Consider the following 11,170-nt stretch of genomic DNA (forward strand, 5'->3'; position numbering starts at 1 on the left):
TTGTTTAATGTTCCAGAGTATAAACTATTACTTTCCTATTATTGTTTAATGTTCCAGAGTATAAACTATTACTTCCCTATTATTGTTTAATGTTCAAGAGTATACACTATTACTGTCTAACATTCCATGGTATACACTATTAATGCCCTGTTATTGTTTAACAGTCCAGAGTATACACTATTACTTCCCTATTACTGTTTAATGTTCCAGAGTATACACTATTAATGCCCTGTTACTATTTAACATTCGTTAGTGTGCTATTGTTTGATATAGCCATTTAATCTTACAATTGGCTCAATATTCATCACTTTCTTCAAAGTGTAGATTGTACATTATCCAAGCTTAAAACCACGTCCAATAATAATGGTGTGCCTTTGTCAATTATTTTCATAAATTCTATGAGTAACAAAGTATATATCTTTCTTATGATATTTAAGTTTATATGCACTGATGAAATAGGATTGCACAGTCTTTACATATATTAAAACAAAATTTAGTTATGATTCAAAATAGCAAATAAAATAAAATACTAGATTTCTATTAAGAAAACAACATAAGCATCAGAAAATTTTTATGAAGAACCCTGCAAATAAAGGCTTTGAGTTATATTTCACAAAACTTTGTAAAAAATGCACTGAGTGGAACGTTTATATGAAAAATATTTTCAAGAAACCCACAAGCATTAAATCAAAATCTTGAATAACCATATTACTATTTTAGCCTTTTCAAGTGCAATTATAATTCCTAAATGTGTGTTATGTGTCAAATATGAAGCAAGCCACTTAGAAACAAACCAATTTCATGATTAAAACCAATAACAAAGACACTGAAGGTTAGTGCAAGTTACAAGAAGATTAAGTTACGTAACATACAGATTTTTGTCAGTCAATTTTCTCAATGCATTTGAAGAATAATGTATAAAATTCCATCTGTTTTGATTTTTTTATGATGAGTTATAAAATGTGATCAGAAATTTACATGAATTTTACCTACTTATGTATGGTTTGTTTGTTGTTAAGCACAAAGCTACAGAATGGACTATCTGTACCATAGTTACTGAAACCCAGTTTTTTAGTATTACAAGTTTTCAAACTTACTGCTAAGCCACTGGGGGATGGTGGTATATGTATGTACGTATGTATGAAGAGTGTAACGAGATGAAAACTTCATATTCTAAAAGGGATCATCTCAAAAAATATTTCAAATTATATATAAAAAATGCTGAAAGAGCAAAATGTACCAAAGGAACCTATTAAGAGAGAGAAAACCCCTGTATATACGAAATCTATTTATCCTGGCAAAATAGGTAGACATAAAACCCAAAATTGTGGATATGGAAACAGCACATGAGAGTACACATAACCCAAGGAAAACTGGTATATTTCTATTAGCAATGATCATACCAGCTAATTTTATGTCATTTGATTACGTGCTTAATGAATGACCCATCTCACCAGGGAAAACATTATTCAGGGGATAAAAAAATATGTAGCACATATGATGACTATTTGATCTGTTTTGTTCTGACAAGTTTATTTAACAATGTTTCCCTTTCTGATTGCTCAGGGCCAACCTTTCTTCCGAAACTAACTTTGAACGTGTCAAATTGTACAACTCTATCTTTATCAAAAAAGCAACTTTTATATACAAACCACACATGACATAAAAGACCTTTAAAAATTATCGTATTTCTGCCATCAACTTTAAACCCCCTCTTTGTGCCCATTCCATCAAGGAAATTTTCCCATTTAACTACAGAACAAAAAACCTTTTCAATAATTTTCTGTCATACCTGAACAAAAAGAACCCTTATATTACACATTAATCAGGGAACATAGCTCAAAAACAAACTTCTCTTCCTAGTTTTAGTTTTGCCCTCATTATACAAACAAAAAATGTTTACTAACCTATCAATTAACCTCTTCCAGCTGCTCACTAACATACCAATTAACCTCTTCCAGCTGCTCACTAACATACCAATTAACCTCTTCCAGCTGCTCACTAACATACCAATTAACCTCTACCAGCTGCTCACTAACATACCAATTAACCTCTTCCAGTTGCTCACTAACCTACCAATCAATCATCTTACAGATGCTCACTAAGCTATCAATCAACCATCTTCCAGTTGCTCACTAACCTATCAAGCAACCATCTTCCAGTTGCTCACTAACCTATCAAGCAACCATCTTCCAGCTGCTCACTAACATACCAATCAACCATCTTCCAGTTGCTCACTAACCTACCAATCAATCATCTTACAGATGCTCACTGAGCTATCAATCAACCATCTTCCAGTTGCTAACTAACCAATCAATCTCTTTTTCACTTAGTCTTCAACTTTGTAGTTTTAAGCATTGCATACACATAACTATTTCAATGTCTCATGTAACAGTTCTCTGTCATGACAAAGCCTCCTTAATTCTAACTTACCTAAGCTAACTGTCACTAATGGAAAGAACTACACTAACAGGCTGGAATGTCATCCTCAAACGAGATGGATGAACTCTGTTACAATCTTTCAGATGCAATACAAAACCTCCACTTAAAACATCTTTTAAATGAAAACAGAAACTACAATTGCTGTATATCTTGTTTTTATAATGAGGGACCTTGGTGCAGACACTAAGCCTTGCAAGTAAATGAAAAGTCTAGCAACTACTTAGACATTTCCTTATACAGTATTGTTTGTTTACCACTAAAATGTTATGACAGCTTATACACAAAGTCAGACAATATCTAGATAAAGAATTATAGATATAGCAAAATGAACATATTAACACAACATTTATCACTTTCATATTGAAAGATCATGCACAAATTAGGTAACAAGCTTGTTACATACAATATTCCAAATTTTTTAGAATAAACAGAACCCATCCACTAAATTTTTCTATATGAGATAAAGATTTTTGCAATGGTGAAACATCTTCCAATGATCCTCTCATCTTGTAGAAAGATATTCAAATGTTTGAATAAAATAGCATCTGTTTAGTATTGTCTACCATGAGAAAAATCAAGGAATCAATCTCAAGATCACAGATATGACTAACATGTCTTTATAAAGAACAAGGTAGAGTTGAACTTAACAGATCTTGCTTCTGAACATTAACATACTATGCTCTTTACAGTTTTGATCTTTAAAACTTAAACAAATGCAACTACTTTCAAGACTTATCATGAAATAATATTGCATTTAGGCAACTTCCATAGCAACAACATTATTGAAAAAACTGCAAATGACCTAACGTAATAGATTTTTCTATGAATTTTAATATTCTTTATTTAATTAATTAATCATTAGTTCACACATTGATGTACATAAGCAAAGTTATTGTATTTGTAGTTAAAACCTTGTGAAAAAAAATTAAGAAAGTCAGACAGTGAATGATTGTGCATGTTAAGAAACTGTTGATTTCTGAAATTCCTAGACACAACAGGGAAGAATTTAATTTTTCTTTACATCAGACTCTATGATTATGTATAAAAATGGTTTGAGCCATACAACAAGAGATGAACAGCTCACTCTGTAATGCTAGGAAAGCTGATCTGAAATGAGGTTTATTTTTCAGAAATGGCAGATTTATAAATAAACTGCCCTCTCAAGTTGAAGTCCACTCACTTTAACAAAATGTAAATAAGATGATAAATCGTAATTGAGAAAATACTTTATATATCCAACACAACCCAGAATGAATCCTAAAATTAGGCTTCTCAATATAAAAAAAGGGAAAGACTTTGTAGAAAAAAATATAGATATTGAAAGTTAACATTTACCTAAATTGAAAATGTATTTCTAATAATACTTACCTCTGCTGACATTTTAGCTATTTCTTGATCTTCAAGGTTTCTACCTTTTTGCCCACCTATGGCAATATCTAATTTTCAAAACTCTCCACCAACATCAATATGCCCTCTATCCAGTATATAATTATATGTATATAAGCACCTCATTAAGATAATTTAATCACTTTTTCAAGACTTAAGCCATTCCCAACACTAACACCGGCTCTTAGTGCGGAGGAAGGGCAGGAGAGTGTCAGCGGAGGTAAATATTATTGGAAATACATTTTCAATTTAAGAAAATGTTATCTTCCAAAACATACTTACCATCTGCTGACACTTTAGCTAGAATCCCACATTGAGAAGGTGGAGGGGCTGGTGAGGGCACTGTCCGTACAGAAAGCGTCTGTGTAGAATCTGGATGTACCATGATAAGAGTGGTACCCAAATGGGGGAAAACCAAACTGCATCCAGAACAGGTATGCTCTTCACCCACAACTAAATATCGATATCAAGGGTGGAACAGTACATGCAAGATAGCTGAGGTTCCACAACTCCGTGTTGGAATTAAGGTTCCTATATCCAATGTTGGTGGCTAGGTTTCTGGAACTCCAGCAAACAACAAGGGACAAAGAAAAGGGGCCTCCCATAATTCCCGGAGGGTAGTAGATGATAGATGAACACTCTCCAACAAGGCATCTCTACCCAATAAGTCCCAGCAACAAACAAGCCAGGAAACTAAGGAAAAAACTGAGGCCAACAATCTGATCATATAGGTCATTAGCAAAGGTCCCATCTCATCCTCAAGCTGGTGAGAAGAACACTGATAGGCTTCAGACAAAAGCTGGAGTGATGATAACTATCTCAGGACTGTCGTGAAAGCCAGAAAAATTCAAGAAAATTGTGATCTGTTTAAGGTGATCGCAGGTTCCATTCTGGAACCTCATATGTCCAAAAGGAGATCCAGTCAATGAAAATCTAAATATACCTCATCCTGGGAGTGAAAAGCCAAGGCATGCTGTTCTGATAGACATGGAGGACAAGGCATAGTTATCCCTTCATGTAACTGATTAGCGAATCTCCCAGCATGAATAGCAATATCTGGAGAAGGAGGAAAAACTAAGTAGTCACTTGCCATCCTTTCTGTCAACAAGGAAGGAGTAGACTCAAAAGCAATATGGAATAACCCCCAAACCTCACAAACTCATGTAACCAACTGAAGAAAAGGAGCAGGAGGTGGTTGATCTAGATTGTCTTCTGTCGAGGCCAACCTGGTAAATGAAGGACCCAGAAAAAGGGGAGTCCAATTCTCCCCAGCATATCCAGGATCATTTGCAAAAGCTGCCTCAGAACTCCCCGGTCTGTGTATATGTCTCCATCTCACAACGGATCATATCATGAACAGCCTCAAATGAGAGTGGTCCCTCCCCCGACTGTTGACAAATGAAAGATAGCAGGGGTGGAATAGGGGAGGTCTGGTTAGCCTCTGTGGTGGAAACATTAAATCAGGTATTCATGCCCAAAAAATGGCAATTTTTTTTAAATAAATGAAAATAAACTAAATTTTCACAGTATAAAACAGAAATCAATGTTGAAAGTCACAACTGAAAAACATTAATAATCACAGCACTCCTGTATAGAATCCCATGCCGAACACTTTGTTGAGAAAATGTGATTACATTATCTGAATGAGGTGCTTATATACAATACCTGGATAGGGGGCATATTGATGTTGGTGGAGAGTTTTGCAAATTAAATATTGCCAAGGGATTCAAGTGGGGTATAAAAGACTGGAGCAAGTGAGTTCAATGCATAGATGGGCAAAGAGGTAGAAACCTTGAAGATCGAGATATAGCTAAAATGTCAGCGGATGGTAAGTATGCTTCAGAAATAAAGTATATCTTTGAAGACCCTTATTTTTCCTCTAAATTATTAAATGTAGCTTTTACTCAGAATGCACAAAATGGAGATAAATATCTACAAGATCACAATCAAATGGTATAAACCTTCTAGGGATCTGTATCTACTTAACACAACAGCAGTCATCCTAAAAGTTCAACTCAAATGCACACTTGACATTGGCTCAAAACACACTCCAAGGGTACAGGGATGCTATTTAAAATTAATCTTTCTTCATCCCTTGTTCTTCTTCAGAGAAACACAGTGAAACATTAATCCTTTATTAATTATCTACAATCAATCTCATCACAGCTTGCAGAACTACAAAAGATTCCATGAGAGCAGGAGCTACAACATGATATTCTTAGGGTAATAACAACATCCAGAGTGTCAAGACACTATTGAAATACACAACAGATAAAAAAAAAAGTGCAGGTGTGATACATGTACTGAAATTAAAGTAAACTAGAACCAGAATTAACTAGAAAACATATCGAACATATGTGATCCTTATAAAGCAAATAATCACTTCTTAATAAACCTCAGTTCTCTTAAAATAAAACATTTTGTTTGATCTGGTAAGAAAAAAAGAGAGAATTTTAAGAGAGGATGTAATATTAACCAACTTAATCAGTTACTCATGAGAAATATAATAGTCAATTGTACTGGCAGAAGTAATCATCACACTTAAATATACAACAATTCCAAAGACACAATGATGTTATTGCATAATTTATATTCCTGAAATCACCTAGTATCAACCAGACTAATCCTTACATGGTATACAGATGTCAGAGACCAAAAATTCATCTATCCAGAAGAAGCATGTTCAGCTTAAGAAAACTAAACAAACAAACAAACTAGACAAATGTTGACTACTAATTACTAAACCATCATAAATATATAACTATCTTTGTTTCCTTCAATTAAATCAGTTCAAGGATTATATATATAATTTATACTCATATGGGTGATGTTGACTGAAATAAGTCACCATATGAGAAGAACATCTTTAAAGGAAAAACAGGCTAACTCAAAATATAATAATATTCAATAATTCACCACAGCAGTGTACTTTGAAATACATGATCTTGAGTTAATACACAAAAAGATCATTCTCCAACTCTGAAAAAAAGAAGTAGTGATTAAACATACTTGTTGCATCACATAAACTGAGCAACTTTTATGATTATGCCAGTGGGTGGTTTTCGACAAAGCTCCATTAAACCTGTTTAGTAAAATTTTTCTATTTGATTTAATTTACAGTGTTGCATTTATCTTATTAGCTGCCCAGTAATGAATTGGCCATCTGAAAATCACTGTGAAAATAACAAAACTTTTTAGTTTAGCTCTGAAGATAAAAAAAGCCACTTGATATAAAGAACATAAAATATAAATTGCTAAAACAACAGGTCCTCAAAAATAAATTAGAGAAAATGTGTTGTCATGGAGCTTAACATTATCACTAAAGTCAGTAAGATCTGACAAGCCTCTTTTATTTGTTCAGAACTGGCATCAAATTTGAAAAAAAAATATATATAATAATACCATTAAAGAAAAGTATTTTTAGACTTATATTTGAGGAAAATTACTACACTGTATATAGTATAGTTGTGAACACAAAACCCATGGAGGAACTTCATCATTATATACTGCTTGTTTCTATCAAATCTTGGTAAAAGTAGACTTCATAAGGACTTGTATATTTTTTTATTGGAAGATATTTTTAAGGATTTTTTTAGGCCTAGAAATTGAGTGTAGGGACATTTTTTTTTTCTTCTCACAATTAGCCCTAGATGAAACTGGGTTTCATGTTGATCACAGTTTTGCTAATACAGGGTGTCCACAAAGTCTGGAATCAATGGAAACATATTTTACTTAAAGACATAGTTACAATATCTGTTCAAAATGACCACCGCCAAGTACAAAACATGTTTGTAAATGATACAGCATGATTGAGATACTGGATTTCTTTCCAGATGTTTGTTATTGAACTCTGCAGCTATTTCTCTCTGTGTCCATCCTTGACGCCCACACAACAGGATAATTTTAATGTGATCTTGTAAGCTTAATAACATGATTATTACATATGGACAACATAAACCTGCAACAAAAAAGAATAAAACATAAAATTAATAAAAAAATGTTTCAAATATATTAAGTTTACATTGATTCCAGACTTTATGGACATCCTTTATATTGGGTTCAGACACTAAACACCAAATAGACACCTTACCCCCTACTATGTTTGATATATGCATGTACTCCAAAATCAAAGGTCTACTTGATTTTTGAAGAAACTTTTGTTTACTATTTATGAAAGTAATAACATACTGAATCAGTATTTTCAAAATCTTTTCTTTTTTAGCAGGTACCATCAAATTCAATGGAAAGTGACTTAGGCAGTGATCTCCTAGAAAAAGGTGAGATATCAACTATTTTGGCAGTAAATTGATAAATTATTAAGCAGTTATAAAGGTTTTAAAGACTTATCTGAAATGAGTTGCATACATTATCCTATGATTGTTTTGAACTTCCATTTTTCCTAATAAAAAAGGTATAAACAGATCTAATGGATTGGATTAAATTTACTGTATTTTTTTGCAGAAATAAGTTCCTATGTATATTTTAAATTGTAGCTGTGTATGCGTATAGATATAGTTCAAAAGTGTGCATAGAGTTATAATTTTATTTATATAGAGAGATCAACATAAATTACACATCCATACTTAAACTTATTAAAGTACATGTTTATTGTGCCTGGCAGGACCAGGTGGTTAGGGTGCTCAAATAGCAATCTGAGGGGTTGCAGGTTTGAATCCTCGTCCCACCGTTCATTATAATGCCTCCATGGCTGAAAGGGTCAATCCCACTATTTGTTGGTAAAAGAGTAGCCCAAGAGTCGACGGTGGGTGGTGATGACTAGTTGCCTTCCCCCTAGTCTTTCACTAATAAATTAGGGACAGCTAGTGCAGATAACCCTCACATAGCTTTGCATGAACTTCCAAACAATCCAAAAAAACATGTTTATTGTACTTAGTGTACCAGTACTTGTTTCCACTAAATTCAGCATAGGCCATCTGTACTCTTTGTAATGTGAAAGTGCTGTTAGGGATACAAAGTTATTTGAATCTCATTCTATACTGTAGAAGGTGTACTAGTGTTTAATTTGAAAATAGCATCACAAAAGTGACATTCTATATAACTAAATAGAATCTGATTTTCCTTATACATAAGGTTTATCACATCCTTCGATTTTTATACTTTTTTTTTAGATTTGAGAATTTCTACATGAAAAAATGCTTTTTGGCAATGTATTTGGTGATTGATACAGTTTAGTGTTTGTAGTGACAGTTATCATGTATATTAGGTTACTCAACTGATTAGCAAAGTCATTTTGTAACTGTAAGTTTATTTGTAAGATAGGCAGAATTCCATTAGAAAGGAACTTCTTTCAAAACGTTTGTGAACTTAGGCTACAAGTTCTGTTAAGCTGAACATTGCCTGTAAGAGATTTTTAGAGGAAATAAACTAATTAACCTGGACCTGACATTTTTATCAAGTATCTCAAAACAAGCCAGTTAAAATAGCATATATTATAGCACTAGTGTCAGAAGCATGATTATTTTGGTGAAAATAAATGTTTGCATTTTCCTACATTGAAATGTATTTTCAACAGATACTTACTTCAGATTACATAATAGCTTTCCTCGATTTGTACTGCCCTGTAGATGCACAATTTTTTCTCACCACTAGCCTTAAGGCTACCATTTAACATCATGTGTTTATTCGTGGTATAGCTGCATTGTAGCGTGCAACACACCCTCCTAGTGCAGCTGACTCCCTCATTATTGTAGAGCATAACCATTACTTCAAGATTAGGCAAAAAATGACACACTTTAAATGGGGAGGATGGGTGGGAAGTGCGAATCGAGGTATGTACCTATTGGAAATACACTTTCAGTGTGGGAAAATATTAACTTCCAATATGATACCTTAGAAGATGATGTTGATACATGGAAGAAGAAGAGACCGCTAGAAGATGAAGAAAATGTGAAATTAAAGTAAATGGGGTAGTCCATATGACAGTTTGCATGAACTTATCCAAGAGATAATGGAAGTGAAGAGCCAAAGAGAAAATAAGGTGATGTAGTTGGTGAGGAGATGTGAAAGAGTTGTTGTAAATCTACACCCAATGAGGAATGGGCTAAATAGATGAGGTGCTGTAACCATCACTTGAGAGTAATAGGTGACACATATTGGGGCAATGAGAAATTCCATAGAATAAATAAATGGGAGCATAAACTGTGTAAAGGAGCAGAATAGGTCAAAGAACAACAAAACAACATGGTTGGGACAGAGAAAATGATTTGGAACAGAAAGATAATAATATTGAGAAATGGATGGGAAAAAATATGAGAAGCAGCAATGGCATACACATCATATTTTTTATAGCCACAGGCAAAAAATAAAAAGAAGGACCTAAGAGAAAGATGGTAGAAGGAAAAAGAGAGATTAAAGGGTCAAAGAGAGGAAGGGTAAGGGCATGGAGAACAGTATGCAGGCCCAAATCAGGAAGGACTGCAAGATGAGGAGGATGAAGATGGTAAAGCAAAGAAAAGACAGGAGCTAACATTTTCCTAAATTTATAATTTTCCTATACAAAAATTTATTTCAGATAGGTACTTCCCTCCACTCGCAAGATTAGCTTTTCCCAGTTTCTGCTCCCCTCTATTTGCAAACTTTTTTAAAAATGCATGCCACAAGCCTTCCACTTCCCACTGTTGGAATCCAAAGTTCCAACCTGTCTCTCATGCAAACCATCATATGTGAACTCTCCACCAATAGGATAGTACTACTATCATGTGACTCCCTCTATGCACCACTACCGTACTATCACTTCGAAGTTTGGCCAAGGACGTGAGTACTGGAAGTGTGTGGGGAGGAAGGATGGGAAGTGTGAGAAGAGGGAAGTACCTATCAGAAATACATTTTCATATAGGAAAATTATAACTTCCAATACAGTACCTTCCCTCCACTCATAAGATTAGCTTGAATCCAACACTGAAAAAGAGGAGGGCAGAATAAGCGTATCCACTGAAAGCATCAGAAGGACACCCCTGGAGATCAGAGAAAAAGATCAGATGATCTGAGGGGCACTACACCACTTCTGAACCAGGTATCTCTTTGCAATGAACAGGTGGGATCAAAACATGGCAGAATATGAAGGTAGAACATCTGCGTGGGAGAAGATAGATCAGTAATGTGATCATAATCAGAGAAACAGATACACTCAATCCGACGTAATGAAATGTGTAATGGAGGATGTGTCCCATGGTGTAGAGTGGCTAGAGCACCTCGAACTGTACTTGATAAGTCAACTACATCCAAAACCTCATCCACTGGGTACCAATATCCATGTGAGGGTAGGATGAGGATCATACCATCTTCACCTGAATGTACATATGATATCAACTCCAGGAAATGT

At 34.2% G+C, this 11,170-nt stretch overlaps 1 long non-coding RNA gene across 1 annotated transcript in view; it reads left to right on the plus strand.

The window, feature by feature from the left end:
• LOC111085121 overlaps nucleotides 1-11,170 on the plus strand; it is a 20,504-nt gene that overhangs the window by 6,105 nt on the left and 3,229 nt on the right. Inside the window, exon 2 of the long non-coding RNA XR_002609966.1 lies at nucleotides 1,068-1,074. This is a non-coding gene — a long non-coding RNA (uncharacterized LOC111085121). The remainder of the gene's footprint in view (nucleotides 1-1,067; nucleotides 1,075-11,170) is intronic.

The sequence above is a fragment of the Limulus polyphemus genome, unplaced genomic scaffold (assembly GCF_000517525.1).
Source record: "Limulus polyphemus unplaced genomic scaffold, Limulus_polyphemus-2.1.2 Scaffold245, whole genome shotgun sequence".
Classification (NCBI taxonomy): Eukaryota; Metazoa; Arthropoda; class Merostomata; order Xiphosura; family Limulidae; genus Limulus; species Limulus polyphemus.